Source organism: Chrysemys picta, unplaced genomic scaffold (assembly GCF_011386835.1).
Source record: "Chrysemys picta bellii isolate R12L10 unplaced genomic scaffold, ASM1138683v2 scaf355, whole genome shotgun sequence".
NCBI lineage: Eukaryota > Metazoa > Chordata > Testudines > Emydidae > Chrysemys > Chrysemys picta.
Genome location: NW_027053062.1, coordinates 50,001 through 55,000, shown reverse-complemented (window position 1 = coordinate 55,000; position 5,000 = coordinate 50,001). Strand labels below are relative to the sequence as shown.

At 71.2% G+C, this 5,000-nt stretch overlaps 1 non-coding gene across 1 annotated transcript; it reads right to left on the bottom strand.

Moving 5' to 3' along the window:
- Nucleotides 1-2,194: 2,194 nt before the first annotated feature.
- Nucleotides 2,195-2,313, bottom strand: LOC135978646 (5S ribosomal RNA). Its single transcript, XR_010596025.1, has one exon. It is a non-coding gene; the product is annotated as a 5S ribosomal RNA (ribosomal RNA).
- Between the last annotated feature and the right edge of the window lie 2,687 nt (nucleotides 2,314-5,000).

The following is a 5,000-nucleotide window of genomic DNA, read 5'->3' as shown; positions in this document are numbered from 1 at the left end:
TGGGTGGGTGGGGGGGGCGTTCAGGACAACCGATCAAGCCCCGGGAAGCGGCTGTCAAATGTTCAAAGTCCCCCCGGGACAACAGGTCAAGCCCTGGGAGGCGGCTGTCAAATGTTCAAAGTCCCCACCGGGACAACAGGTCAACCCCCGGGAAGCGGCTGTCAAATTTTCAAAGTCCCCGTTCGGCCACCAGGTCAACCCGCTGAATCTACTGGGTTGACCTGGCGGCCGGTTTGCTTTCCGGCCACCAGGTCAACCCATTGGATTCGACGGGTTGACCTGGTGGCCGGTTTGCTTTCCGGACCGGATGTCACCCCACTCCCAGGGCAGCGCGGCAGTGGTGCTGAGGACCGCAGAGGGGGGGCTTAATAGTCGAGAGGGAGCAGGTCCGGGGGAGGCTTAATAGTCGTCCCCCGAGGACTCCGGGGGCCAGGCTTAATAGTCGTCCCCCCCCCGGGCGCTCCAGGGGGGAAAGCTTAATAGTCCTCCCCCGAGGACTCCGGGGGCAGGCTTAACAGTCGTCCGCCCCGGGCGCTCCAGGGGGAAAGCTTAATAGTCCTCCCCCGACAGTGTGTGTGTGTGTGTGGGAGGGAGGCTTAGCAGTCTTGCCCCGGGCGGTCCGGTGGGGGAGGCTTAGCAGTCGTCCCCAGGGCGGTCCGGGGGTGGGGGGGGGGGGGAGGCCTCACAGTCGTCCCTCGGAGAGCCGGGTCAGCGGCAGTGGTGGGTTTACGTCCAGCCTCCGGAGGGTGCGCGTCCTCGGAGGCGATGCAGGCGCCGCAGAGAGGCAGCCTCCGAGGCAGGGAGCGGAGCACCGAGGCTGGGGAGAGGGGAGCAGGAGCCGGGGGCTGGGGCTGGGGGTGGGGGGCGTTCAGGACAACCGGTCAAGCCCCGGGAAGCAGCTGTCAAATGTTCCAAGTCCCCACTCGGCCACCAGGTCCACCCCAGTCTAGCAATGGGGTTGACCTGGCTGACGGCCGGTTAGTATCAAGGTAAACTCACCGTCGTCCACAGGAGGGCAGCTCTCAGGCCGGCCGGCTGCGGCTGACTCTGGGGCGGCGCCCGGTCCCGGCAGCGAGGGGCGGGGGGCGCGGAGCGAGACGGGGCTAACCGGGGGGGGGGCGCCTGCTGCGACTTTGGGGGCCGCGGGTCGTCAGTGGCGTGCAGGCCGGGCCTCTCCCGGGGGATTCGGGGGGGCGGTCCTGCGGGCCGGGCGCAGGGGGCTCGAGCGAGCCCGGGCCGGTCCGCCCCGGGGCCGGGGTCTCCGCCTGCGGCTCAGGGGGGCGCGGGTCGTCGGGGGAGGAAGCCCGGGGGAGCCGCACACCGGCCCGCCAGGCCAGGCCTGGCCTGGATGGCCGCGGGGGGATTCGGGGCGGTCCCGCGGGCCGGGGGCCGGGCGCAGGGGAGGCGGGGGGGCCGAGCGAGTCCGTCCCGGGCCCGGGGCCTCCCCCTGCGGCTTTGGGGTCCGTGGGTCCCCGCTGGAGGAAGCCACTGGGAGCTGGACACCCGCCGTCCGTCCCGCCAGGCCAGGCCTGGCCTGGGTGGCCGCGGGGGGATTCGGGGCGGTCCCGCGGGCCGGGGGCCGGGCGCAGGGGAGGCGGGGGGGCCGAGCGAGTCGGTCCCGGGCCCGGGGCCTCCCCCTGCGGCTTTGGGGTCCGTGGGTCCCCGCTGGAGGAAGCCGCTGGGCGCTGGACACCCGCCGTCCGTCCCGCCTGGCCAGGCCTGGCCTGGGTGGCCGCGGGGGGATTCGGGGCGGTCCCGCGGGCCGGCGGCCGGGCGCAGGGGGTCCGAGCGAGTCCGTCCCGGGCCCGGGGCCTCCCCCTGCGGCTTTGGGGTCCGTGGGTCCCCGCTGGAGGAAGCCGCTGGGCGCTGGACACCCGCCGTCCGTCCCGCCTGGCCAGGCCTGGCCTGGGTGGCCGCGGGGGGGGATTCGGGGCGGACCTGCGGGCCGGCGGCCGGGAGGGTCCGGGCCAGTCCGCCCCATGCCCGGGGTCTCCCCCAGCGGCTTCGGTGGCCCCGGGGGGGGTCCTCCGCGGAGGAAGCCGGGTGGGTGGGGAGCCGGACCCCAGGCGCCCAGACCCGTGACCTGCGGCCGCGACCTCCGACTCGGCAGGAGCGACGAGGGGCTTTCCGGCCCGTCCCCCCCTCTCCTTCCCCCCCAGAAAAGGAGAGAGAGCTGACTCGGACCGGGAAAAGCTGCCTACGGCACCTGGGATTCCCAGGCGGTCACCCATCCAAGTACTAGCCAGGCCCGGGACGGTTTACCTTCCGAGATCGGACGGGATCGGGGGCGTTCGGTCCGGTATGGCCGTAGGCACCCGGCCCCGCGCCTCCTCGCCCGCTTTCCCCTGCCGACGCCCGGGCCTGCCGCACGGTGAGCCCCGGTCGGACTGCCCCCCCCCCCTGCGGCAGGGCCCCCGTCTCTCGCGGGCCCGGTCCTTTTTTCCTTTTCGAGCTCCGGGGCCCGGGCTGGCCGCCAGAGCCCCTCCGCCCGCCCTCCCCGGCGTCGGGGAAAATACTGTCCCGGACTTCCAGTGCGCCCGATCCTGTCAGCCGGGGGGTGGGGAGGGGCAGTCCCTCGCTGCGGCCGGGGAGGGTGAGCCCAGGGCGGCTTGCCTGCCGTGCGAGGCCCCTCTCGGCCACCAGGTCAACCCCGAGTCGAAAGGGCTGAAAAATTTTCAGAGTCCCCTCCCGGGCACCAGGTCAACCCGTGGAATCGGACGGGTTCACCTGCTGGCCGGTTCGCTTCCCGGGCACCAGGTCAACCCGTGGAATCGAAAGGGTTCACCTGCTGGCCGGTTTGCTTTCCGGCCACCAGGTCAACCCCTAGGGGTTTTAACGGGGGCACGCCCGGTGGCCTCTTTCCCGTCCGGTCACCAGGTCAACCCGGATCTCCCTCCTTCCCTGGGCGTCCCCTCCTCGGAGGCGTCAGGTTCCATTTCCCCCCCCCCCAGACTTCCAGGGGCCCGATCCAGTCGGCCGGGAGGCAGTCCCTCGCTGCGGCCGGGGAGGGTGAGCCCAGGGCGGCCTGGTCCATGTCTCTAGTGGGCCCGATCCTTTTTTTTTTTTTCGAGCTCCGGGGCCAGGCCCGCCCGGGCAGCCCTCCTCGGAGGCGTGGGGCGATTTCCCCCCCCCCCCAGACTTCCAGGGGCCCGATCCTGTCGGCCGGGAGGCAGTCCCTCGCTGCGGCCGGGGAGGGTCAGCCCAGGGCGGCTTGCCTGCCGTGCGAGTCCCCTCTCGGCCACCAGGTCAACCCCGAGTCGAAAGGGCTGAAAAATTTTCAGAGTCCCCTCCCGGGCACCAGGTCAACCCGTGGAATCGAACGGGTTCACCTGCTGGCCGGTTCGCTTCCCGGGCACCAGGTCAACCCGTGGAATCGAAAGGGTTCACCTGCTGGCCGGTTCGCTTTCCGGCCACCAGGTCAATCCCTAGGTTTTAAGGGGGGGGACGCCCGGTGGCCTCTTTCCCGTCCGGTCACCAGGTCAACCCGGATCTCCCTCCTTCCCTGGGCGCCCCCTCCTCGGAGGCGTCAGGTTCCAGTCTTTTTTCCAGACTTCCAGGGGCCCGATCCAGTCGGCCGGGAGGCAGTCCCTCGCTGCGGCCGGGGAGGGTGAGCCCAGGGCGGCCTGGTCCATGTCTCTAGTGGGCCCGATCCTTTTTTTTTTTTTTCGAGCTCCGGGGCCAGGCCCGCCCGGGCAGCCCTCCTCGGAGGCGTGGGGCGATTTCCCCCCCCCACCCCCAGACTTCCAGGGGCCCGATCCTGTCGGCCGGGAGGCAGTCCCTCGCTGCGGCCGGGGAGGGTCAGCCCAGGGCGGCCTGCTTGGCGGCCGGGTCCATGTCTCTAGTGGGCCCGATCCTTTTTTTCCCTTTTCCGGCTCCGGGGCCCGGGGTGCTCGGGTAGCCCTCCGCGGTGGCGTCGGCCAATTTTTTTTAAAATCAGACTTCCGTGGGCCCGATCCTGACGGCCGGGAGGCAGTCCCTCGCCGCGTCCGGGGACGGCGAGACGCTCGGCCACCGGGTCAACCCGGAGGAAGCGGGCTGGGGGGAAAAAAAAAAAAAAAAAGTTTTCCAAGTCCGAAAAATTTTCAAAGTCCCCTCTCGGCCACCAGGTCAACCCCTTTGGAGCGAATGGGTTGACCTGACGGCCGGTCGTCTCGCGGATGTCCGGAAGGGGTCGCCCCACGCCGTCTCGGCCGACCGAGGGAACCACGAGGTGGCGCCCGGTTCCAGTTTCGTACCGCCGAAGGCGGGGCTTTGGCTTTTTCGACCTGCCTTTCGAGGATTGTGTGAGGAGATTTCTGAGGACAGGTTTTTCAGAGCCTGTGAGAACCGGAGCTCAGCCTAGGGGATCAATCCGAGTATTGTACCCGACCCTGCCCGGCGTGGGAGGGGGGGAGCGGGCCCGTTTGAGGGCGGAGGCCAGCACCCGGCCCTCCGCCGAGACGGCCCGCTTTTCCCGGCTCTTAGCTCACGGGCCCCGCAGCGGCCGGGAGCCGAGCTCCGAGTGTCGGCGCCCCCCGGAGGGAGGGGGGGCCCGCTCCTCTCGCGCCCGCCGATCGATGTGGCGCTGACGTTCGCGACGGGAAGGGCCCTTCGCGGGCCGGCACCCCAACCGCGGGGCCGTCCGGTGTTCAGGCGGATGGGGACCCTCTTCCTTTTCGCGTGCACGGATCCAGGGACCGATGGGGACTTCCCTCCTCGGGGCGGCCCGGGCACCTGCCCGGCCCTCCGTGCGTGGGGCCGTCTGGCCGAGATCTCCGCCGTGCGAGGTCGAGCGGTTCCGGCAGACCACCCAGGGGTCCGAAAAACCCAGGGAGCCGCGAGGCTCAGCAGGGCCAAACACGGTCGCGAGAGCGAGCAGGGGCGCGCTGCGGTCCCCCCCCGACAGGACCACACCACGCGGCGCGGGCCGCGGGAGGTGGGCTGGCCCTCGGCGTCGGTGGGACCCCCGTACCGCCCTCTCGCTGGAGCACCAGTAACCCCTGCTGCCCTCCCTGTCTGGG